Raw genomic sequence first — 26900 nt, 5'->3', positions numbered from 1 at the left:
TAAATAAAATTAAACCATATGTTAGTCCCGAAATGACCTAGTTTGTGTCGAGTGGACGTTAAACCCCATTTCTCTCTCTCCCGGTAAGATCACAACACCAATGTTGATTACAATTGACAAATAATTCGTGTTTTCAATTTCGAAGGTTTTGGATGATATTGAGTTAGAGACTTAGCTACTTTAAATCGAAGTTTATCTCGCCAAAATGGCAAGACAGCACAATACTGGATCTTCAATGAGTTACTTTCTATTTTTCACTCGGCAACCGGCTGCAGATTTCACTCGGCCAACTTCGGTTACTCCTCTACACCAAACCATGTTTCCAAACAGAATTATCTTTCCGTGACCCGCAAATTATATTTTTAACTGGTTTGCTTTTGGCGCAATATTCTGATGTTTAGGCTAACACTGTTTTTAACGGCGTCAGCTTCTTATATTTATTGGGCTACAAACACTAAACAGTTGTCTTTTATTTTCTGAGGAGATTTTCTGACCTGGGTAATGTAAATGAAGTTTGTTACTTTATAGTAGGCTAGTATTTGACTAAAACTGCATAAATCAAATCTTAATCATAGATGTAGTGATGTACCGATTGTAAATAATTTTTTTTGCTGACGAAGTCTTTTCTAACTTTTGGGGTAAGACTACTAAGTAGCCTACATTGAAATTAGTGCTAGTACAGTAGAAGTGGTCTTGGCGTCGGGTAATCGATATGAAAACAAGTCTACATTATAATTAGGCCTAGATATCTACCTAGTCCGACTTCATTTCAAGCATTTTATTTATACCCCTTAAGTTGTAGTAGTGACAGTTTAACTACAAGTAAGTACAACAGCAACTAACAGGGGGTCACAGTATCGTGACTCGTGGACTTGTCAGGAGTATAACTTGAGCCTGAGAATGATCAATGAGATACACACAAATGGATAAGTCTGATAATCAGTTAATAAATCAGATGTAACTTGTAAATAAAGGCACTGTATGACAGTGTATGTAGGCCTACATATGATATATATTCTAAATACTAATAAATAGGCCTAGTAGTATTGTTTTATTAATATTACCTATTTATTAATTAATAGGGTTTCAGGTCAAACTCAAAGTTTCAAATGATCAAAACGCTCTATATACCAGTCAATGCGTGGGATGGCACCAAAATAAGTGCTTTTCTGTCATATTTGAGTGACGTCATGAGTCATAAGCGGTATTTTCCCTTCAGAATCGCTATACTGGCTAGGCTCTATATAGTACCAATTTTAAAACTGAATGAAATCCGCACGTTATTGTCAGCTAAGATTTATTAAAATCATAATTATATATTATAGATCTAATTTCAAATATTATACTTAACTAATAGAATCAATTAAGCTTTTACTATCTAATATGGTCGAAGCTCAGGTCCTAAAAACGCCTTTAATTTATGGTTTCTGTTATTCTTAAATAGATATTGTTAGGGACCTCATGCTGGAGGTTCGGTCGCATGATCATTTAATGTTCGAATTCTATACAAAATTGTAAAGTCTGAAGTTAGTATCAATGTAATTTGCTTATCTGGTCAACAAAGGTCCATTTACATTGATTTTGATGGAAAATTAGATCTGAATTACATATTACATATTTAAAGTTTATATTTCTTGATTATAAAGGTAGAATTTGAAATTATTTTCTCAGTGTTTTAAATGGGTTGGTTTTTTTTTTTGATGGCTTTGACCATTAAATTGAAAAAAATCAATGAAATGGACCTTTGTTGTGGTGTGGATAGGCTTGGGTGTAGGGGTGCCGGGAGCCCAAGTAGTGTCGTTAAAAAAGTATTAACATTAGTGTTACTTTACTCTTATTTTATGAAAGTTTTTTTCGCAAGTTGATTTCCTTTATTTTTTTAATGTAGAATGGTAATGAACTGCTTTTTTCCTTTTCTTTGCTTTATTTGTTCCGTTTGAATTTGATTTATCTGTTTAGTTTTTGATTGTTTAATTATTGTTTTTGCTAATTAAGTTGATTCTTTTAAACTTTGTTTTTATTTTTATACGTCCGTCGTCCACAATTTCTTGTGAACGCTCTAGAGACTAAAGTTAATATCTGATATTTACTGCCAGAGTTATAGCCCTTGATCACTTTGATAAATCTTGTGAACGCTCTAGAGGCTAAAGTTAATATCCAATGGACTCCAAATTGTTACACAGTGTGTAAGGTCATGAGACGAAGAAGCCTAATGATTTTCAGCGATATCCGATAATTACTACCAGAGTTATGGCCCTTGATCACTTTGAAAAATCTTGTGAACACTCTAGAGGCTAAAGTTAAAATCCAATTGACTTTAAATTTATACACAGTGTTTAAGGTCATGAGACAAGACGCCTATTGATTTTCAGCGAGATCTGATGATTACTGCAAGAGTTATGGCATTGATATGTGAGAGACATCAGTTTAAAGTCGATTCTGGTTATTATAATCTAATGTGTGAACTTTGTGTTGATTTTACCAGCCTGTAATTGTGGTATCATAATTAATTGTGATTTTAACATTTTTTTTAGTTAACTATATTAAATGAATTCCAAATGTACGTGTTGGCGAGGGGGTACATTAATAATTATATGTTTTTGTAGTACATGTTCCTTGTTTTATAATAAAACTACGCCCTTTCATTTTTCAGAAGAAAAGTATAGAAAATATTTCCAATTATCTATCTTGAGGTAAATCAGTTTATTATTTTCATTAACAGTTCTTATTTTTGTAAATTTTTATGTAAATCAACTACTTGTCATTGGAGTGCATCTCAAAATTCACTTTCCTTATCTACATAAAGTTTATGTAATAAGTTATAGTGTGTAAATTTGAAGTAAGTTCATATGTTTTTTTATTAATTATTTACAGATCACAGAGATTGAATGCTGCAGGTCTTGTGTTTAGTGTATAGACTAATTGGTGGATGTTATTAACATTAACCTTTTAGCAAAGGTTAGCTTGATGATGTTACTGACTTTGCAGTGTAGTGGAAGATGTTAACCTAACTTTGGTAGACAACAAGCCTAACCCTGAAGTCAACGATGTACAATATGTCAGTGTCACTGTTCCACTACCAAACGTAACGCGAATATAAACAATACTTACGGGTACATGTATTTACTTTGATTGAAATGAGGTCAACTTAAAAATTTGTGTAGATGTGTTATTTGTTGTAACAGTTATATCCATAAAAGTTATATCCATAAAATGTAAATTGTATTTTCTCTATATTAGTATAACAGATTAAACGAAATAAGATTATTTCACTCATGACTCGTAGTCACCCACCATCGTAGAAGTGTCAACATATCGAGAACACGCATTCATGAACCATGATTAGTTGGGACAAATTAATAATGAGGAATACTGTTTTCAAAGGCCTTAAGACAGGAAAGTGGTTATTGGTCACAACATTCATGTGTCACTGCAGGGGAGGGGGTGGAGTCAAATGATAATGCATTCGTGTTGGATAATAAGGTCTGTCATTTAGTGAAGAGGCTTAGCTTCGTTTCCAAGAGTAGGGTCGACTGCATTCCCACTGTTAAGATTTCGAGAAACAGGGCCCAGATTCTCACATCAGATACTTGAACCACAGAAAAGGTTACCTTTCAGAAAATTGGCTCTGTAGCCTAAAACTGAATCACCTATATCTCGGTTCAGAGCAAAGCAATCTGACTGAAATTTCAGCATTTTCTGTTTCTATTATTTATTGTTGAACTATTATAGCGAGAACTGTCAGCTCTTATCTAATCTTACCCAATGGCGCCAATGCCCCTTTAAAATGCCCCTTATAAATCTGGTTTAAAATCCAAATATTTGTCTAAACTTTAGACAGACCTTATGATCTACTAGTATATTCTCCAGTTGGTCAATTTCACTGCAAGTCAGTCAAAACGGCCAAACATGACTGGCGAAAATAAGACAAATAAGGTTGGAAGTACCTTCAAAACAAACCATGGCACTTGAATCAATGACAGACCTTATGATCTAAAGCATACATCAGACCACTCAACCACACAACTGGTAAAGACTTTAGACAAATATTTGGATTTTAAATTAGAAACAAAACCATACTGTTGAAGATGTAATTGAGACAAGACATTAGACTAGCACTTATATTTATTAGCAAAAAAAAGCCAACAATTTGATTGGTTTTAGTGCTTAGCCAATCAAAATTGAAATTTCTACTAAAATTTGGATTTGATCTTAGTTAAAATTTCCCTACTTTTAAGTTCTGGTAAAATGTCCTTATGTATCGGAAGTTCTGATTTGTCGACTTAACGAAAGCGACCAGACTGTCCACCGTTGGCTTTGAGAAATGCGACAATTTTGATCGGTGACATACTTTGCGTTACAATGGTGTACATCTGATTTCTAGTGGAATGATTTATAAAGCGAACTGGAACGGGGAGGTTATACAGTAAGCCGTTAATCTGGCGTGTGATATGATGAGGGAAAGCAGGTCCAAACAGTAGATCTTTTAGCATTTTAACTTTTATGAATTCGTCTAGTCGTGCCTGGGCAGCTTTTAAAATAAATCTATCAGCATGACGGTAATGTGGTTTTCTAGGATATTTCTTCTTAGCCTGTGAATCTGTTACTTCTTCCTTCATTTCAACATCTGTGTCACTGGTCTCAGTTTCTGAATCAGTTCCCTCAGCTGTAGTAGCTGTAACGTTTTCTCCTGCATCCTCGGCAGCTTTCTTCAACACCTCCGCTTCTTTAAGCAACGTATCAAAACTGACAGATTCTATCGCTTGATCAGGTTTAGTGTAAGCAGAAACCTGGAATGAAAAACGATTTACTAAGACATGATATCTAGGTTAACTTTAAATAATGGCATTCATCAATTAAAGGTCAAATCTGTGCCTAGCCAGGAAGGCATTTTTATGTGCAATACAAGAGCAGAACGAAAACCAAGGTGGCTCAGTACATGAGGTGCCAGCTCTGTGGATAAGCCATCGGCTCAGGGGTTAAGCCACCAGCTCAGTTGGTAAGACAATGTCTCAGTGGGTAAAGACCCACCTCTGTGGGTAAACCGCTGGCTCGGTGGGTTCTGACTCGGTGTGTAGGACACTGGCTCATTGATAAGAATCTGTTTTTAATCTGGCCAATGAAGTTCCTCAGGTTTTTCCAGCCTTTTTTCGTCTTGTTGCAAGGGCAAGATGGACTGGACAAGAAAAAAGGTCCCTTGTATAGCCATTGGCAGCATGTTGACGGAACGGGAAAAAAATGCACGATACTGGACATGAGATTCTACTCCTTGTCACATACAAGCTTGGCTCAAATTGATTCAAGGACATATCTTATGATCTAAAGGGCATGCATTAGACCACTAGACCAGCCCACCCATATATCAATCTTCTGGTGTTGTCACAGGATAACCCTGCTCAAGGGACAGGAACGTTGCTTCAGTGAAAGGGTGTAGAAATGCAATGCTTGGCTAAATTGGTTTTTATACGCCCACACTGAAATGTGGACGTATATTGCCGTCGCCCCCGTCCGTCCGTCTGTCGGTACGTCCGTCGGTCCGTCCGTCCATCGTCCACAATTTCTTGTGAACGCTCTAACGCCAAAAGTTATCATCCAATTGTTTTAAAATTGATATATGTTGTTTTCATTAGTGAGATGAAGAAGCCTATTTAATTTCAATAACTTCTGTTTATTACGTCTAGAGTTATGGCCCTTGTTTCACTTTGTTGAACCTTGTGAACGCTCTAATGCCAAAAGTTAACATACGATCTTTGTGAAATTTATATGCAATATTTATGTTAGTGAAACGAAGAAGCCTATTGAATTTCAACAATTTCTGTTTATTACGTCTAGAGTTATGGCCCTTGTTTCACTTTATTGAACCTTGTGAACGCTCTAACTCCAAAAGTTATCATCCGATCTTTCTGAAATTTACATGCATTATTTAAATTAGTGAAACGAAGAAGCCTATTGAATTTCAGCAATTTCCGTTTATTACGTCTAGAGTTATGGCCCTTGTTTCATGTTATTGAACCTTGTGAACGCTCAAACGAGAAAAGTTATCAACCGATCTGTATGAAATTTATATGCATCATTTAAATTAGTAAAACAAAGAAGCCTATTGAATTTCAGCAATTTCCGTTAATCATCTAGAGTTATGGCCCTTGTTTCACTTTGTTGAATCTTGTGAATGCTCTAATGACAACAGTTATCATCCGATCTGTTTGAAATTGATATGCATGATTTAAATTAGTGAAACGAAGAATCCTATTGAAGTTCAGCAATTTCCTTTAATTACGCCATGAGTTATGGCCCTTGTTTCACTTTGTTGTACCTTGTGGTTGCTTTAACGACAAAAGTTATTATACGATCTGTATGAAATTTAAAGGTATCGTTTAAATTAGTAAAACGAACAAGCCTATTGAGTTTCAGCAAATTTCCGTTAATTACATCTAGAGTTATGGCCCTTGTTTCACATTGTTGAATCTTGTGAACGCTTGAACGACAAAAGTTATCACCCAATCTGTATGAAATTCATATGCATCATTTAAATTAGTGAAATGAAGAAGCCTATTGAATGTCAGCAATTTCTGTCAATTACTTCTAGAGTTATGGCCCTTGTTCTACTTTGTTGAATCTTGTGAACGTTCGAACGACAAAAGTTATCATCCGATCTGTATGAAATTGATATGTATTATTTGAATTAGTAAAACGAAAAAGTCTGTCGAATTTCAATAATTTCTGTAGATTACTTCCTGAGTTACAGCCCTTATTTTAGTTTTTAGAACCTTGTGAACCCTCAAACGACGAAAATTATAATGTCATCTGTATGAAGTTGTCTATTAAATGCCCCCTAATTACCTACAAAAGAACAAATATACGACAACTCTTGTCGACCGCTCGGACGATTTAGCTGCTGTGGGCGTATGTTTAGTTGCCTGGCAACCTATCTTTATATAATGTAGGCCCTATTTAGCTCAGGAATCCATAGCCCTAAAGCTAATTCAAGTATTCAATAGAATAACTTACCTCTATGACTGGTTGTGTTTCGTAGAGCTTAAACAAGATATCAGCTGCTGCAAAATTTCTAGAGCCTATCTTACTAAGAGACACTGCAGGTTCGGTTCCAACATCTTCCTTCTGTATCTTCATCTGACATCTTAAAGTAAAAAAAGAGAGAAATGGGGATTAACACTCACACAAAACAAACCAACATTTTTGGACTGACACCCAGGAGGTTTGACTCAATGAAAGATCTTATGAGCTTGGACCACTCAACCACCCCTAAAAACAAAAGAAGAGTAACAAGCAAACTGAACATTTCAAAATTTTGATCAATGGGACAAGACTAGATCTTAAAGCTACAATTTCATATTTGTTAAGTTATATTTTTAAAATTTATTAAAATAAAGCCTTAAAATAGATGGTATCCATACACAGTCCTACCTTGTTAAAGAATAATCCTATTAATCCTATAATTCACTATTGCCAGCTGCGAAATTGGCAAAATTATCATTTTCGAATTCCAACATTTGAAGATAGCTAATGCATGGAGGCAATAGGAAAACAAGGGAGGTAATTGTGTTATTATTTCCTGTGTCAATGATTTTTAAGGGTGGGAAATAATGCCCATAGTCGTATAATAGTGAGTTGATAACCTATTGAGCAAAAGATATAGAAATAATTATGTTTTGACTTTCATAGAAAATATGAAATTCTGGCTTGAAGGCTAAGGCCAGGAAACACAGCCTAAGTCTTACAGTTAAGGCCGGAAGACGCAAGACTACAGTAGGTCTTAAGAGATTCAAGACTAGGTCTTAAGAGACACAAGACTAGGCCTTACAGTTGAGGCCAGAAGATACAAGACTAAGCCTTACAGTTGAGACCGGAAGACACAAGACTAGGCCTTAAGATTATGGCCGGGAGACAACATATTGTTGACAAAACATGAATGTTGTAAAATATAGAAACCTTGAACTTTACGATCTACTATCCAACTGACGTCCTCAAAGACAACGATATCCTTGGCTGGTAGTGTTGATATAGGTTTTCGGGTCCATTGTAAGCGATGAAGATTCGAACAGTTATCTTCCAAAATGCAGTTGCCCTTGACACGAAAGTCGATAACATCTGTTGCTGCTTGGTCGTGTGGTTGAAGTTTACTGTGTTGGGGGAGGATGAACTCGGGGTCACAGTTCGTGAAACTTATCGGGCTTTAGAGTAAGCGTCTGCTTGGGCATCTGTTCGGTTCTCTGCTTCACCAATCATGATGAGATGACCAGCTAGATAGAGGTTACAGAAAATTTTCTCCTTTTCTATTTCTGTGTTCATGCTACGACGGTATAGACAAATGGGCGTCAATTTTACATCGTTGAAAATTCCATCCAAGACAGTAATGATGGATGCAGGATGCGTGGCACTGCTAAGTTCGTTCATTTTGACAAACTGTTCACGGAGATCAAATGCCCTAGGATTTGGTGCTGCCTTTACCAAAGTGCTCTGAACCTGTGCTTCTGCTTCTGTTATGACAGACTGTTCGACACCATCTAAGATGTTGCCATGTTCAACATTCATGGTGGTCAGTCGTTCAACCACCATATTATAACACAATGACTTAGCAGTTTTTTTGGAAACTGAAACACCTGCACCTTGTAGTATGTTGTCAATAAAGTACATTCCCTTATGATAAACTTTCCCTGATTCAGCTTTACAACTCTCTACATCATATCGACAACGGACTCGACATTTAGCCACAGAGGCCGCCAACTCCATTTTGCTGACTGAATTGGTTGAAGCATATTTAGGATTGGTTAGAATATCTTGGATCTGTTTCAAAATAGATGGTGGGGGTAACTCTGCAATTGTTTCTTTCTCCATCTTAGCAACGGTCGAGTTAAAATTCTCCAGTTTCTCCTTGATAACTTTTGGGGTCATATCATCCTGGTTCAAAATTTCAGTGACAGGAAGGGTACGATAAAGTTCCACCGCCTTCTTGAAACATGACAGTTTGATTTCTTTCTTGTTGATGCCGATAGCTCTGGCTAGGAACACACCACCCAGATTAAGTCGGCCAGTGAAAAAGGATCCGTTCTTTCCTTGTACCATGCCATCGATCAAAAAATCTGGTCAAATTCCAACTTTACAACTCATCAGAGAATTCTCAAACAACTAAAATGAAATAAAATAGGATTTAATGGGAAAGAGAGGAAAATGGGCTTTATTGTTCACTCGACACTAGGTCATTTCGGGACTAACATATAGTTCATTTTATTTCATTAGGGGTCTTTAGCAGTGGAAGGAAACCCTGAGGACATGGAGAAAACGCACGAGGTTGAACAGACGACCCTACTCCTTGTCACGTACAAGCGGGTAATGACGCATTAACGCTTCGACCACCCAAACTCGCCCAACTGGTCTTATGTAGATGGGCAAATAAAAGAATTTTATACGTAATACATGCTTGAATAAAAATAAAAATAAAAATAAAGCAGAATCTGTGTTTTTAATGAGATTATTGTGAAAAATATTAAACATGCATTATGCAAGAGCTAAACCTGTCAATTTCAGGTCTTTCTTTAGGCCTGAAATCTTATCTAAATTATTAATTAGACATTAATTAACTTATCCAGACCATAATAAACTCCCGATGTCAAGGCTAGCCTTCGATGTCGACTGGATTACAATTCTATATGTTGCTATCGCTCATTGATAATTAAATCACAACAATAGACAATCGAGACTATTAGTTTCGAGGCTAGGCGAAACTTTCATCCGCTTAGTTTTCGGTTCATAGTGGACCAATTTGACTGACATTTTCAGCAAATTCCCTTTACATTATGTAGTTTTTAACTATTATAGTGAGAACTGCTAACTCGTTATCTTATCTCCATCTCCCATAATGTATCTTTAATAAATAAAACCTCACCATAATTTCATTGATTACTTTTTTTTCACTTCGTAAAAACATTGAAAGTCGTCGAATTTTTTCTGCTAGCGGCAATTTTGTGGCATCGATTGGTTCTGGGTTGGGTGTTTTGTGTACAGCGGCAGCAGGCAGACCTTTGTTATCAATGGGGCGTGTCTGGCAGCCTGGTAATGTTTCCCATTTCTTCTCTGTAAATAAACCATTAAAAAATGTAGTTTGTTAAAGCTGCATTTAGTAACTGTATTGAATAAACCATGACTAATATACCGGTGTATTAAATACAAGTTTTTTCACAGTTCATTTCTGACGACGTCTTGAAAAGTGTTCTCTTGTATTTATCAAGCCACAAACAAAATAAACTTCTAAATAACTTGTATTCTGAATATTGTTTAGTGCCCAGGTTCACTTTGCTCATTTCTGTTGATCAGCGGCTGGGGAGGGGGGGGGGAATAGGTTTTACATTTAGATTCAGAACGAACATGATTCTTCTACAGCCATCCTTTTTACAGTGGTTACAACTTAAACATACAGGTTTCAAGTTTAACTGACTACCATGACTAGAGAATAGAATAACGTGATTTATCAACGAATTAACAGAATTTTAAAACAAAATTAAAAGCTTTTGAGCAGTAGTACGGTAAAAATTATGTGTGTCAAAAAGATAAGCACCACCGTTTAAAATGAGGTCTGTTTGATATTTAACCATCAACAATAAATTCAGATGGTTTTTATTTGGAACCATGTAATATCCATCACAAAATACTTCCAGCATAAGTTTTGCCACTCCAAGAAGAATAGTGTCAGGTTCCTTTGGTACCATGGTACTAATCAAACAAGAGGTGTTGAGGACGTGATCCAAGTGAGAGAGGGGGGGGGGGGGTTGGATGGCTGAATGGTTAGCTGTATCATAAAGTCTGTCATTGAGTCAACTGGCGTGGTTTCGAATCCCCGGTTGTACGTGACAAGGAGTAGGGTCGCCTGTCCAACCTCGTGGGTTTCCTCCGGGTCCTCCGGTTTCCTCCCACAGCTAATGATCCCTACGCGCAAGCGAATTATGGAAATAAAATTGAACCATATGTTAGTCGAGTGGACGTTAAACCCCATTTCTCTCTCTCTCTCCAAGTGAGAGAGGGATACACATGACGATGGTTATCACTACTCTTGTCTGTAATCCTCATCCTTTTCCTGACCAGATCATCTAATGGACTCCTATATTTTTCGAAATCCTCAATTAAAAAATATCTATTACTTAAATGACCAAATATTCCTGTCTTGTTTTACTTTAAGGTGGTCCTTAACCTTTTGTCAGTTGTATTTATTTTTATAACTTACTTGCACCACCGGCACTGTTTGCGGGAGTTCCAACACCTCCTATAGAATTCAACTCATTGTTAAAAATATAATTTGCGGGTCACGGAAAGATAACTCTGTTTGGAAACATGGTTTTCGTGTAGAGAAGTAACCGAAGTTGGCCGAGTGAAATCTGCAGCCGGTTGCCGAGTGAAAAATAGAAAGTAACTCATTGAAGATCCAGTATTGTGCGGCAAGACACGGAGGCATCCATTTTGAATATGACGTCAAACTTTCAGCTGCCTGGATTAGGGGGTTCGGTTCTTGACGCCGTATCTTGTCACATTGTTTGCCCAACGTGAGTGTCGGAGTGCTTCTTCACTCCGACGAAAAACCGAGGTTCTGTGTACATATTGGCAGTTGGAATTCGATATAAGAGTAGGCCGTAGCGCCGCTGTCCGGGCAAAATTTCCCTCATAGCACACTGTATGGCCTATGTCCGTCTTCATTAGCCCAGTTTAGTAGCAGAACAGTAGGACGTTAAACCCCATTTCATTTCATTTCATTTCTTCTCTCCGAAAAAACTCATAGCGACAACCTGGCCTTGGGTATAGCTACGTCTCGAGGGCCACCCATCGAAAGGCGGTGGTAGTGTAGAGGGATGTGCAACGCTTAATCAGTAACTTCTACCATTACACTAACGAATGTGTAAATATGTATTTAGAATAGAAAAGAACAAAATAGAATTTGATTGCATCGGAACGCCCTTTTAGGGCGACCATATACAAAATGTAAAGATGAAAAAGTTTTACACGGGAATCAATTTACAGACAGACAATACAAACCATACATACAGTATACATAATACAGAAAATAAAAACAGGACTAAAAAACAACATGCCCGCTTAAAATATATATATATATATATTGTGTTCGCAAATCTTTATACTTTTCGCATTCCATAAGAAAATACTGTTCTGATTCAGTTTTATTTGTACCGCGGGAGAACAAACGTCGAGTCGAAGCGGTCGGAAAAAGCCGACGGTTACCGATTGGGGTCAAGGACGTTGAATGACAGCGATAGGCCGACCAAATATTTTTATTTTCCTTTTGCGTGAAAAAAAGTTGAATGATAGCGATAGGCCGACAAATATTTTTATTTTGCTTTTTACTTTTACTTTTGTTTTACATTTCAAATTACTTTTAAAAATGATTTTAGTTTTCATTTGTGTTTGGATTTTAATTTACATTTTGGTTTTACTTTTATTTTTATTTTTGCTTTTGATTTAATTTTTAGTTTTGATTTAACTTTTGCTTTTGGTTGAACTTTTCAAATTACTTTTAAAAATGATTTTAGTTTTCATTTGTGTTTTGATTTTAATTTACATTTTAGTTTTACTTTTATTTTTGCTTTTGATTTAATTTTTAATTTTGATTTAACTTTTGCTTTTGGTTGAACTTTTGCTTTTAATTTACTTTTGATTTTGCTTTTCATTTTCATTTCATTTTATTTAAGTTTTTAAAGAAATTTTGTTAAATCCTGAATGATAACCATAGGCCACCATACAGGCCTGAGATAGGATAAGGTTTTATTGACTAAAACATCCATTTTTGTATAGGCGGGGCAAGTTATAGACAACATCATACTCAAATTCATCAACGATTCAATATGGCTGTCTCAGGGAAGTTCCTCAGAGTGATATCTTTAACTAGTGCGTTTCAGTGGTGGGACAATAAATAGATTTTTTTTTATTAAAATCCTACAATACAAAGTGGTAATATGGGCGAAATGTTCCGAAAATAACAAATTTTCACATAATACCAGCAATTTTTTCAAAATAGCTGCCAAATTCGGTAATAAAATGGCGCTGTCCCCATATATAACCAGTCACTATCTCGTAAGATATGACTTTGTCTTTTGTATGGTTTTCGATATCTCTGGATTTAAAAATGAATTATGACAATCCAACATATTAGAAATTCAAAATGGCTACCAAAATGGAATCCAAAATGGGGGATTTTAAATTAATCGTTATTTTTCCCTTTTGGATACGACTTGAAACATGTAACATGCCTTTCACATGTCTTAAGAATTTGCGCCCTAATATTAGATCAAAAATGGTTACGCGGTCTGTGATTACAGCCCTTATGGTATCAATTCCAGGGATATTGATTGAGAAGAGTATGGTAGTTTCAAGGGTTTCTAAACTAGTTAATGTTATTGCGTAATTTGGAGTCCCCTGTTAGTCATGAATTATGTTGTTTTTGAAAAATTAAGAATGCCACACGTTAAATATGTGCATAAGCTAGAAACACCATGATATATCATAGAAAATAGCATTTACATACAGTTTTTAAAAAAGAATTTTTCTCCCGTTTGGAGAGACCCCCCCCCCCTCCAACATAGTGTGGGAACCCCTAACGGAGCAAGGATTAGGACCCCCATATAGTCCGCCCCTGGTATCTCATAGACCGATAGTAACCCACAAGGTCATTTAAGAAAATCACATTTAAACAATATTGAAAAATGGACTACACCCGTCGCACCCCTCGAACTAAAAACAAATTAATTATTGGAATTTTCGATGAAACGGAAAAGTTAGTTCCGCATAAGAATTAGCGTAAAAGAGTCAAATACAATTTGTAGAACTGGCTACTTTGATGTTAGTGAACCCATTTCACACAAAATCTTTTTTTACTATCCAGACGGACCTTCAGTATAATAATCTATCTGCATACAAAGTTTATGAAAATACACATCTAAACAACATTTAAATATGGTCTACCACCTGTAGGACCCTCCCTTTAACCTAAAATTAAATTGTTTGTTTGAATTTTCGATTAAACGTAAAATTCTGGACTAAATATATCAGTTGTTAATTTGTAACATGTTTAACACCATATCTTCCTACGCGATATAACAATAAATTGTTCATTGGATAAAACAGAAATATCAAAATACCTGTAAAATAATATAACAATTAATTTATATGATAAGTTAACGCCAGTTAACGTCTACCATGAAATACGGAAATTTGCAACACATTTTAACACCATATCTTTCTTCGCGACCTAACAATAAATTGTTCATTGGATAAAACGGAAATTTTTTTTAAAAAATATAACTGTAAAATAATATACGAATTATCATTTTATATGGCGTATTCTTTACTGATAATTAAAGTAATCAAGTAATGCGGGAATTTGAAACACGTTTTAACATCCCCCCCTCCCCCCACCCTTTTCAGAGATGGAAAGTTCAAAGTTCATGAACCTGTCCTCTCGAGAAGTTCCCACATGGGATCCCGGTGTGGTTCTCTCCTTACAAAAGACGTATTACAAGCCATATCAATCTGGAAAAAATGATGTTAACTTAAAATCCGCTATTTTTGGGTCCATTTTTAATTTCTGCGATGTTGGATTTTTTAAATTTAACTTTAAATTCAGAGACATCGAAAACCATATAAAGGACATAGTAAGGGTCATATCTTACGATATTTTTGCTGGTTATATGGGGAAAATGCCATTTTGCGATTAATTAAAATCCGCCATTTTGGATTTCATTTTGGCGGCAATTTGGAATTTCTACCATCAAGGATTCTCGACATTAAATTTATGTCACAAGTCATATCCAACAGGAATAAACGACGATTAACTTAAAATCCGTCTTTTTGGATTCTATTTTGGCTACCATGTTGGACTTTTGAAATTATCTTTGAATTCAGATACATCGAAAACCATATAAAGACACAGTAATAGTCACATATTACGAGATTCTCGCTGGTTGTATGCGGGAAAAGACCTTTTTATTATTAAATTTGGCAGCCATTAGCCGTCCATGTGAAAAATACGGAACATTTCGCCTCTATAACTACTTTTTGTTTGAAGAATATAAAAACAATTTATTCTCCCACCACTAAAACACACTGGTTACGAGATATCGCTCTCCGAAACTTCCAGAAGACCGCCATGTTGAATTATGTTAATTACGTTATTTCGCTTTGGCCGAATTTGAGCATGATGTTGTCTGACACATGTATCATTGAACCAAACTGCATTGGTTTAATTATTTTGCAATTTGTTTTGTTAAAACGTTATCCCTCCCCGGCTAATATACGAAAGCCCGAAAGGCTCATTCCAAATTCCAAATTCCAAATTCTAAAATTCCAAATTCCAAATTCCAAATGCGAAATCCAAATTCCAAATTCCAAATGCGAAATTCCAAATTCATGTCTTACCAATGAACTAGCAAATTGGCAGCCCCCTTCCCCCCCCCCCCCCCAATTAAACAAATTAGAATTTAAATAAATTGTAATTTTACACAACTAATTATGCGACATTTATCTTCCCCCCAGCTGCTATGATGATTGTAATGTCACGTGATTATGTCGAATTTGGAATTTGGAATTTCGCATTTGGAATTTGGAATTTGGAATCTAGTAATTTGGAACGGGTGTTTATCCGGCCCAGGCATCAGATAGGTAAACTAGCACTAATTAGTTGTGTAAAAGTTCAATTTATTTAAATTCTAATTTGTTTAATTGAGGGGGGCTGCCAATTTGCTATTTTATTGGTAAGATATGAATTTGGAGTTTTGAATTTCGCATTTGGAATTTGGAATTTTAGAATTTGGAATTTAGAATGAGCCTTCTGGGCTTTCGTACTAATACCCCATTTCAATTTGAAGTGAGTGGGAATTATGTCGGAATGCAGTCATGGCTAGTTTAAAATAAATTCTTATTATGTACATAAAGGCGACATTCAGCAGGGTTATATAGATTTTGGTTTTAAATAAGCCGCGAGTACAAAGCTTTTGTAGCTTTCAGTGGGTTGGAGTGGCACGATTCGGTGAAACGGAGTTGAATTTGGATTGACGTGATGATTTGATATTTATTTTATATTGAAATAATTTATTACGTGTGTTATAGAGACAGCTAGTCCACGAGAGATTAATATTGGAGTTAGCTATTTTAATAGCGTCATTATATTATGCCTCAGCCAGTAACGGGTTAGATTCTTTTATGTCAGCCGTCTTCATTAGCCCAGTTCGGAGCAGAACAGTAGGGCGTTAAACTCCATTTCATTTCTTTTGTCAGGTTGGGTGTCTGATAGAAAAACAAGCTTTTAAATGAGTTGTTATTTTGTTATGTAAAATCCTAGGTACATATAAGATATTGCGTATTCTGACCTGTGGGTGCTAAACAGGGGGGGATCCAGGATTTTCAGAAAGGGGGGCGTGCTGCCCCCACTTGGAAGTGCGAAGCCCGGCTTTCGGTGGGCGGACTGACGGGCAATCAACAAAGTCACCCACCGGGGCTCGTTTCGGAGTAAATTATGACGGGGATCACTACCATTTTTAAGTATTTTTGTTCTCCTTTCCCGCAAATAATTGTTCGCCACCGCACAACACAACACAACAGCCTACCCTTATAATTGTTCGCCCTTGGATCCGCGCCTGCTAAATTGAAATTGGGTAGGATTCTTTATTTTTCTAGTCATTAAAACCATAACTTTAGATATTATGGCGTTTGATTTTGAATTGAATGCTATTCCTGGGGCCATTAGCGTGCTGTCCTGGATAGCATTAGCAAATAGTAAATTTTAGTATCATCTAAATAAAAGATATAGTTTAATGGATCTTTTGAACTTTTGGAGTAGCCTTGCAAGTTGTTAATAAATAAATTGAAGGCGTAGGGCAGAGCAGAGCACACGTCCTTATCTGATTCGTCGTACAAATAGGCGTACGGGTCCGATGAATGATGGGGTTGCCAGACCTTAAATGACCGACAAAATTTCAGTTTAAATGTTGTAAATTTAAAGTCCGCATATACGCATGTTCTTGGCTCTTGCTCTTTCAGTTCGTGAATACAGCAACTTCAACTTGGTTGAATATAGCCTAACTGGCCCAAGCGAATATTGAAATAAAATTGAACCATGTGTTAGTCCCAAAATGACCTATGTTAGTCCCGAAATGACCTAGTTTTTTTTATCGAGGGGTTTAACGTCAAACTGTTCTGCTCCGACAGGGCTAATAAAGACGGGCACACACCACACAGTGAGTGTGCCATGACAGCCTACCCTTATATTCCAACTGCCAAGCGATCTTTTACGTGTACGCCAATGTGTACACGGGACCTCGGTTTTTCGTCCCATCCGAACGACTAGACAGCATAGAACAGAACAGAACATATTTTCGTATAGAACAGAACATATTTCGCATAGAACAGAACATATTTTCGTATAGACGATTTTCGTATAGAACAGAACATATTTTCGTATATAAAACAACAAATATGTTTAGGACTACACAAATGGCTTTGTCACACTTTATTGCACCACTATATAAATGCTGTGTAAGCATCGCATTTAAAACATGTAATAAAAAGTAAAAGACGTGGAATGTGTGTTTCAGTTTATATTTATTGATTCTGTAATGGCTGTTTCTAGTTTATATAACTGTGACGTGTTTTACTATATATAGCCCATATTGTATCTTCACAAGCGAGCTACTCAAAGTTCCATATAGTTAGATAGATTGATAAATATTTTATTACATAAAACACCATTTTCAGGCAGTGTGTATAGAAAATACATTATGACATGATATAAGGGATAAAAGAAAATACATAAAATGTAGTTCATATACATTAAGTAGGGACTACAAAATATAAATCAAAGTTATGAATAGGCCTACATGATAGTCGCTTTGGCTGAAAGTGAAATCGAGATCTCCATGTGATCGACTTTAGGCACGTTACAGAATGAGTTGAGGGCGTATAGCTCTATTCTTGGGAACCTTATAATAGTGGAAAATGGGGCGAAGAGCGCGTGTTTGGGAATGCTCATATACGTATTTCACTAGTTTAGTCCACCGATATCTATTATTAGGGGTTGGGTTAGGGTTAGGGTTACGCTGCACTTGTCGGATCCACGGGTTCAATAGTGCATGCCGATTTAGGGGTTGGGTAGGGTTAGGGTTACGCTGCACTTGTCGGATCCACGGGTTCATTTGTCCACCGATATCTAGTATTAGGGGTTGGTAGGCTTAGGGTTACGGTGCGCTTGGGATCCACGGGTTCATTTGTCCATGCCGATATCTATTATATTAGGGGTTGGGTAATGTTAGGGTTACGGTGCACTATTGTCGGATCCACGGGTTCATTAGTCCACCGATATCTATTATTTGGGGTTGGGTTACTAGGTTCGGATTATATATAATTATAATTAGGCCTAAGTTATTTTGATACCTTAAAGGCCTAGTATTTCCAATAGCGCGCGGACTAGTGAACATGTGTGGGTTAGTGAACCCCTAGCTCGCCACGTGTTAATGCAATATGAAATTTAATTAACTGATTTACATTTTTTTTTTTAAAATGGTTATGGTAATTTCTAATGAGTTACGTTCTGTGAGCAGTCCAAACTAAATGACAGTGGTTTTTGTCTTAAATATTATAGCCTAGTCTAGCTTAATTAAATTTCACATTTTATGTCATACCAGCTGTAGGCCTATATTATATAGTATTCTCGGTCAACTATGGACAATGTGTTATGGCCAATTTTTTTTTAATGGCGTCTATGTTATTTATAGACGTCATCACCTAAGGCTAAGGCCATTTTTTCCAAAACACAATAATATTCGTAGCCATCTATAAATAGATTTCTTCACACTGTCACGGGATAATGAACTGTGCAATTTTGACCCGGAAACAAAATATCACTAGTAGATGACGTCATTAATTGCGCATGCTCAAATAAATAAGATTTGTCTAGTTGTAATGTTATCATTAAAATAAAGAAAATAAACAACAAAATGCCACTTTTTGCGAATACTACGCCGTTTGATAGCGATGTGGGTAAGTAAAATAAACTTTTTGTTCTTTGTGTAACGTAGAAATATGTTAAAACCAGGGAAAGACACCCATTCTACGATAAATTTGTCGGGAGACCGGAAGCTTCTTTCTATTCTTTCAATGACTATGACATGATGACTGAGACTGCGACTTATTCACACTGTTGTCAGCATGATTATACAATAAAAGAGACCCAAACGAGAGTATTCGTTGATGTGCCATAATATAATTGATCTCCTCTTGTTAATGTTAAAAAAGTAGAGGGACAATTTTGATTTAATGCCTATTGTCTGAGCTATTGAATATTTGATTAACTCATCTCATGAAATGTAGACCTACATAACAATTCTGATTTCTAATTCTAAAACTCCTTTTGTGTAGGGCCTAAACTTGGCTATCAGGGGACATGCCGACATGGGTTGCTTAAAATAGATGTCGCAATGACTGATTTTTTCGCTTTGGTTGCTGTAACAAGGGGTAATGGGCTGGCAGGGTCGAGTGAATGAACTATCAGACCAAAAATGAAATAATGGGCTAGCAGAGTGTCATCTTTATTAGAAGTCCATCTGTCTATCTAACTTGAGTGGGGACCATCGAATGAATGAACTATCAAAGAATGGAATAATGCAGAGGCAGAGTAAACACAGACCCTGCATCAAATTTTTTTTATCAACTAGGGGGGTTGGATGGCCGAATGGTTAGCGTGTGCGGGCTATATCGTAAGGTCTGTCATTGAGTCAACTAGCATGGTTTCGAATCCCTGGTTGTACGTGACAAGGAGTAGGGTTGCCTGTCCAACCTTGTGGGTTTTCTCCAGGTTCTCTGGTTTCCTCCCACTGCTATTGCTAAAGACCCCAACGCGCAAACGGGTGACCAAATGGTTAGCGTGTGTCAAGTTGACGTTAAGCTCTCTCTCTCTTTCTCTCTCTCTCTCTCTCTCTCTCTCTGGTGCTGCCCATATACAAAAAATTGCTGATTATTGCCACTGCAGTTGCGATTCAGGTGCTATGATACGATTTGCATCACGATTCATAACCAGGTCAATATTTACTAAGAAAGAGACGAACAAATGACAGTCAGAAATCTATAGAAATTATATAATAGTTCCATGTTTTAGACAGCCGAGTATTTTTTCTAGGGGGGTTGGATGGCTGAATGGTTAGCGTGCACGCGCTGTATCATAAAGTCTGTCATTGAGTCGACTGGCGTGGTTTCGAATCTCCGGTTGTACATGGCAAGGAGTAGGGTCGCCTGTCCAACCTCGTGGATTTTCTCTGGGTCCTCCGGTTTCCTCCCACTGCTAAAGACCCCTACGCGCAAGCGAATTATGTAAATAAAATTAAACCAAATGTTAGTCCCGAAATGACCTAGTTTGTGTCCGTGGACGTTAAACCCCATCTCTCTCTCTCTCTCTCTCTCGTCTCTCATGCTGCTCACATACAAAAAATTGCTGAGTATTGCCACTGCAGTTGCGATTCAGGTGCTATGATACGATTTGCATCACGATTCATAACAAGGTCAATATTTACTAAGAAAAAGACTAACAAATGACAGTCAGAAATCTATAGAAATTATATAATAGTTCCATGTTTTAGACAGCTGAACATTTTTTCTAATATTGTTGATATGTTGTTTTATTTGATTAGATAAAGCCACAAGTGAGATGAACACAACTGAAGACTGGAGTCTGATATTAGATATATGTGAGAAAGTTGGTAGAACACAAAATGGGTAAGAATATTTTACGATCATTATTAGTCCAACAAATTAAACGTCTTTAGTTGTCACTTACATGCATGTCATCTGTCTGGCATGGGGGGTGGATGGCCAAATGGTTACCGCGTGCACGCTATATCATAAGGTCTGTCATTGAGTCAACTCCTGTGGTTTCGATTCCCCGGTTATACGTGACAAAGAGTAGGGGGACGTTAAACCCCATCTCCCCCTCTCTGTCTCACTCTCCCTCTGCCTTCTCTGTCTCTCCCTCTGTCTCTCTCTCTCTCTCCCTCTCTCCCTAATTGAAGCTTCAATTCCCACACCTTAAGTCTTGTGAAATGAAATGGGTTTTTTCGTCCCATCCGAATGACTATACATGTACATTGTCCCTTGCCAGGGCCTCTGTCCTACATCACTGACAATTGGGACCCAAGCCGTAAAATCTTGATATTTCTCAGCCAATGCAGGGATCGAACACAGGACCTACAAATGAGCGAGCCATTGTCTACTCGCTGAGTCACCGTGGGTCCCTCTACATACATGTACATGACTCAGTTTATGACAATGTTTTCTGGTGTATGTGAACTTTAAATACTGAGGAATCATAAAACTACCGGTATGCATGGTTCATTGCCTGGCAACCTATCCTTCTGCACATTTTTTTAATAGTGTATGGGCACAATGTCATGGTGTGATGACCTTTTGATGTACAGTTATAAAGTTCAACTAGTAATTCAGATAAAAAAAAAATGTATAAGTTTAATAAATGTGTTATAGCTGACAATAAATTAAAACCACAATAGGTAGAAAAAAAGACTTATGTTTTCCAGACTGCAGGGAAATTGACTGGAGAACTTGACTGTCAGCCAGTTTACATGCTGCAAAGAATTTAACCTTCAATTAAAACACAATAAACAAACTTAATTTAAATGAAATGAAATGAAATGGGGTTTAACATCCTACTGTTCCGCCCTGACTGGGATAATGAAGACGTTCATATGCCATACATACTATACAGTGTGCTATGAGGGAAATTTTTCCTGGACAGCAGCACAATTCTAACTGCCAAGGGATCTTTTACATGTACACCTATGTATACATATGACCTCGGTTTTTCATCCCATCCAAATGACTAGATAGCTGTCCTTGTCAGGCCCTCTATCACTGACATGGAAATAAGGCTTCTGTCACACATTGTCAAACATGAATTTGGCCGTATGAAACACCAACCTGGTACTTGTCATTTGGTCAACTACAGTACAATTAAAATCCATATTTCCTGGCCAGGGTACATACACGAATGCTTCTAGTGACTGACTGACTCTGTATCCAGGTGGATTGGATGGTTGTGTGATCTAACTCATGCACTTTAGATCATAAGGTCTGTCAATGAGTCAAGTGGCTAACGTGACAATAATGAGTAAGGCCCATCGCCATGGCCTTCCCAACCATGTGGGTTTTCCCCAGGCGCCATGGTTCCTCTTGCTGCTAAAGGAATGAAATGGTGTTTAATGTCCTAAGGTTCTGCTCCAACTGGGCTAATGAAGATTGTGGTGGTGGTGTTAAAGAACCCTAGGAACAAGTGAACTATTGAAATAAAATTGTACCGTTAGTTTGGAAAGGAACTGTTTTGTGCCGATGGCATGTTAAACTTAAACCCCATTTCTCTCTCTCTGTGGGGGGTTGGATGCCGAATAGTTAGCACGTGCGCGCTGTACCATAAAGTCTGTCATTTAGTCAACTGGCATGGTTTTGATTCCCCAGTTGTACGTGACAAGGAGTAGGGTCACCTGTCCAACCTCGTGGGTTTTCTCTGGATCCTCCGGTTTCCTCCCACTGCTAAAGACCCCTACATACAAGCAAATTATTGAAATAAAATTGAACCATATGTTTGTCCCGAAATGACCTAGTTTGTGTCAATTGGACCTTAAACCCCATCTCTCTCTCTCTCTCTCTCTCTCTCGTTTTGTGCCTGCTTCCACCTATCGTGATATCAGCAGATAAAATAACAAACATGTATAGTTAAAACTGTAAGGAAGCCATTATATACATTATAACACGTACTTGATCAAAATGATATATTAAAGATACATTATGGGAGATTAGATAATGAGTTGGCAGTTCTCACTATAATAGTTAAAAACTAGATAATGTAGAGGCAATTTGCTGAAAATTTCATTCAAATTGATCACTATGAACCGAGAAATTTCCGCCTAGCCTCGATCATCATTACTAAAGTCAGTACGATAAACAGCATAGTCTTGATTATCCATTTAATCGTTAAATCGTGATGGAAAGTCATGCAGTAAATCGAATCATAATCCACTAAAGATCGCAGGCTAGCGATGCCATCTAGAGTTGATTATGGTCTGGATAGGTTAATTAATGTCTAATTAATAATTTAGATAACATTTCAGGCCTAAAGAAAGACCTGCAATAGACAGATTTAGCTCTTGCATAATGTATGTTTAAAGATCACCTGAGAAGCTTCATAAACTTTTAAAATAATACAAGTGATTATGTCAACATATCCTTTCCATGTAATGTCTATATTACCTGCAAAAGGTAAATTTCAACATTAGTAATTTCAGCTATTCTCCGTAGGTAGTTGTAAATTTCAATCAATTAACAATCCATGACGTTATTTTAGTCCTTCTGCTCATATTCTAGTCTATATTTCTATGAGCAGAAGGACTAAAATGACGTCACAGATTGTTTATTGACAGAAAGTTACGACTACCTTAGACGGAGAATAGCGGAAATTACTAATGTTGAAATTTACCTGTAGCGGGTAATATTGACATTCAGGTTCATGTTATAGTTATGGAAAGGATATGTTGATATAATTACTTGCATTATTTAAAAAACATTTGAAGCTTTTCGGTGACCTTTAAGAGAGAGAGAAATGGGGTTTAACGTCCATGTGACACAAACTAGGTCATTTCGGGACTAACACATGGTTCAATTTTAATTCTATAATTTGCTTGCGCGTAGAGGCCTTTAGCAGTGGGAGTAATCCAGAGGACCCAGAGAAAACCCACAAGGTTGGACAGGCAACCGTACTCCTTGACTCAATGACAGACCTAATGATACAGCATGCACGTGCTAACCATTTGGCCATCTAACCTCCCCCGGTGACCTTTAAACTGATCGTTTATACTAATTTTGCATGTTAATGAACCAATGATAGTTCTTCTATACATTAGACTCCATTAAATCCAGATTGAAAACATACTTATTTGAAAAATATTTGCAAGAGTGATTGTGTTTTTTGTAGCGCTATGAGCATGACTATATGTGGAAATATAATTGGACTTATTACTATGTATAGTTTTTATTGTGTTACTGTTCAATTACTAAATCAAATGTTTAATTTTGTTTCTACAGATCCCGTGATTGTTTAAAATCCATTGTGAGAAGACTGAACCATAAAGTTCCATTTGTGTCTATGCAGGCATTGACTGTAAGATATTATAATTTTATCAATGATTTAAACAAAATGTTTCATTCATACTTCAAAGTTACTGATGATCATTTGAAGGAATTTTAGTACAATATGTGAATGGTGCCAGCAAAATCAGTCACTTGGGTCACTTCACCAAAATTGAGTTGTATACATTTCCTGAAACGGAAAGCCACAACAGCAGGCTTTAAAGATGGGTTCCCAGAAAATTATTTATCGGGTGGTTATTTCCAATAAAAGTATGGTACATGTAATTTTGGTATATATGGAAAGTAGAGATATCCAATCTTACTAGAAACGTTACTGGATTACCTGAAAAACACTCATGGAGCGTATACAGGACAAAAATGGAAGGGTTCCCCTAATCAACAGCCTGACGATTAGGAATTTCTGCACACGTGATGTCAAAGGTCACACACGAACATTGAGCGCTTGATGTACAAGTTGATAAACTTTATGAAGAGTTAGACGTACAACACTTTCTGAGATAAAAATGACGGAAAAAGACGCGGGTAGTGGATAATCCGAGAATTTAATTAGGATTCGATATTTGTAACAAATAGTAAGTGATTAAAGACAACATCGTCTTATGTATACAATGAATTCCCCTCTGACTTCCAAGAGAGGTAAGTCACGTGACGTAAACATGACCTGGTTTGATCAAATTTTTATAGCAGGACATTCCAATTGCGAATGATTTGAAGCAAAGTTATGACAAATTAATTAGTTTAAATATGTTTTTAGTCCATATATACCATTAAATCACCCAGTTTGTACGCGGGAACCCATCTTTAAAATGCAACAAAAATTGCAGTGCAGACTTATGGTTGTAAAATTGTTTGATGTGAAATAGACCACTGATTCTGATTGTTTTAGTGAGAATTTGATCATGTACATGTATGCTTCAACATCCCTTATTAAAATCAATTTTTTACTTTAGGCATTTAGAGTTTGAATAATTTAAAATGATTTAGAATTCTGAAAGAAAACATTTCAAACTATTGTTTGATGATGATAATTGAAAATCAATAATTTCAACATTGACTGTTGTATGTGTAACCTATAGCGCAAAATGAATGAATGTGACTTTCGACTGATTTGGCTGGAACTGTTCACATATTGTGAAAATTGAGTGCCTAAATGGATTATCAGTTCAGTTTCCCTTCACTATTTACAAAGATATGGTGGATTAAAATTTTCGCAACATTCAACATCATCTTTGGATGACAAAAACAAACCAACACGAACTGAAGTGTTGGTTAAAATCTCCTTTTATACGCCCCTGTCCGTTATCATCCAATTGTTTTAAAACTGATATATGTTGTTTACATTAGTGAGATGAAGAAACCTACTAATTTCAATAATTTCCATTAGTCTAGAGTTATGGCCCTTGTTTCACTTTGTTGAGCCTCGTGAACGCTCTAATGCCAAAAGTTAACATCCGATCTTTGTGAAATTTATGTGCAATATTTACGTTAGTGAAACGAAGAAGCCTATTGAATTTCAGCAATTTCCGTTTATTACATCTAGAGTTATGGCCCTTGTTTCACTTTATTGAACCTTGTGAACGCTCTAACGCCAAAAGTTATCACCCGATCTTCGTGAAATGTATATGCATGATTTAAATTAGTGAAACGAAGAAGTCTATTGAATTTCAGCAATTTCCATCAATTACTTCTGAAGTTATGGCCCTTGTTTCACTTTGTTGCACCATGGGAACGCTCTAACGCTCTGCCGATTTGTAGGAAATTTACATGTGTCATTTAATTTAGTCAAGAGAAGAATCCTATTGAATTTCAGCAATTTCCTTTTATTACTTCTAGAGTTATCATCCGATATGTATGAAATTTATATGCATCATTTAAATTTGTGAAACAGAGGTCTTTTGAATTTCAGCAATTTCAGTCAATAATTTCTAGAGTTATGACGAATGTGAACATTGTGAACGTTTGAATGACAAAAGTGATCATGTGATCTGTATGAAATTTATATGCATTATTTAAATTAGTAAAACGAAAAAGCCTGTCAAATTTTAACAATTTCTGTAGATTACTTCCATAGTTGAGACCCTTGTTTCAGTTTGTAGAACCTTGTGAACCCTCAACGACAAAATTTATAATCCGATCTGAATTGTAAAGGCCCCCAATTACCTACAAAGGAATAAATATGTGACAACCCTTGTCGACCGCTTGGGCGATTTAGCTGTTAGGATGTTAAATTCCATTTCATTTAATTTTTTTTTCTTAAAGATACATTAGTTAAGAGAGTTGGTCATTCTTGCTATAATAATTCAAAAATAGATGATGAAAAAAAGAAAATATTATAAATTTCATACAAATTACTTCATTCTCAGCCAAGTTATCATTGTTTGTAGTTTTGACAAGATGTGTGCACAGTGGTAACCAGCGCACTGGTATAATCGGGACTTAGCCTCGCTTTCCCATTTTTAAATTAAATTTTTAAATGGCGAACCGTTTTAATCTAGTTAAAATCTCGAGTATCCGATGCCATCGAGAGTTGATTATGGTCTTGTTTTGTTAATAAATGTCTAATTAATTGTTTATATAACATTTCAGGCCTAAAGAAAGACCTGCAATAGGCAGATTTAGCTCTTACATAATGTATGTTTAAATAATAATAAAAAGATTATAATTCTGACAAATTAGGTGATGTCAAA

At 36.4% G+C, this 26900-nt stretch overlaps 3 long non-coding RNA genes across 4 annotated transcripts; 1 reads left to right on the top strand and 2 right to left on the bottom strand.

Annotated features, from left to right (window-relative positions):
* Positions 1 to 222: 222 nt before the first annotated feature.
* LOC126825070 (uncharacterized) lies at positions 223 to 3220 on the top strand. 2 transcript variants are annotated; one of them, XR_007681781.2, is made up of 3 exons: positions 223 to 498; positions 2654 to 2693; positions 2875 to 3220. It is a non-coding gene; the product is annotated as an uncharacterized LOC126825070 (long non-coding RNA). The 2 variants fall into 2 exon arrangements; XR_007681777.2 differs by lacking the exon at positions 223 to 498 and having other exon boundaries at positions 847 to 2693.
* Positions 3221 to 4107: 887 nt separating this feature from the next.
* Positions 4108 to 7637, bottom strand: LOC130010570 (uncharacterized). The gene is made up of 2 exons (XR_008785891.1): positions 7009 to 7637; positions 4108 to 4790 (listed from the first exon to the last, which is right to left on the bottom strand). It is a non-coding gene; the product is annotated as an uncharacterized LOC130010570 (long non-coding RNA).
* A 277-nt stretch (positions 7638 to 7914) lies between these two features.
* On the bottom strand, positions 7915 to 11347 carry LOC130010561 (uncharacterized). Its single transcript, XR_008785863.1, has 3 exons — positions 11237 to 11347; positions 9905 to 10092; positions 7915 to 9147 (listed from the first exon to the last, which is right to left on the bottom strand). It is a non-coding gene; the product is annotated as an uncharacterized LOC130010561 (long non-coding RNA).
* Positions 11348 to 26900: the final 15553 nt, after the last annotated feature.

Source organism: Patella vulgata, chromosome 1 (genome assembly GCF_932274485.2).
Source record: "Patella vulgata chromosome 1, xgPatVulg1.2, whole genome shotgun sequence".
Lineage (NCBI taxonomy): Eukaryota > Metazoa > Mollusca > Gastropoda > Patellidae > Patella > Patella vulgata.
This window is presented reverse-complemented; position numbering and strand designations above follow the sequence as displayed.